The following is a 362-nucleotide window of genomic DNA, read 5'->3' on the forward strand; positions in this document are numbered from 1 at the left end:
TCTTTTTCGGCCCTGTATAGCCAAACGAGAAAATACTTAAAGTGTAAGGTCAACTTTAACAAAAATAAACCTTGCTTCTTAAAGGACAGGGATTAAAGTGGGATAATTGGCAAAATAAAAAACTGCTTAGATGACGGACTATGTCTATGAGTGTTTGTCCGCCACCACCTTAACATCTTTAGTATTGTCTATTGAATCTGCCAGTAGATCTGCAATTTTTTCACTTTAAAAGAAGTCCCAGTGTCAGCTGCTAAATAATCAGATCGCCTGTCAATCAACCAGCAGGGGTGTTACCTGCAGCTAATTGGATAAGATAATTAAAAAAACTAAACAAAAATGTATTATTTTATTTAATCCCGACT

At 35.4% G+C, this 362-nt stretch overlaps 1 protein-coding gene across 1 annotated transcript in view; it reads right to left on the reverse strand.

The window, feature by feature from the left end:
* LOC108785657 (cornifelin homolog) overlaps positions 1 to 362 on the reverse strand; it is an 11,495-nt gene that overhangs the window by 667 nt on the left and 10,466 nt on the right. The gene's annotated exons all lie outside the window — the stretch shown is intronic.

This window comes from Nanorana parkeri, unplaced genomic scaffold, assembly GCF_000935625.1.
Source record: "Nanorana parkeri isolate BGI_ZX_2015 unplaced genomic scaffold, ASM93562v1 scaffold173, whole genome shotgun sequence".
Classification (NCBI taxonomy): Eukaryota; Metazoa; Chordata; class Amphibia; order Anura; family Dicroglossidae; genus Nanorana; species Nanorana parkeri.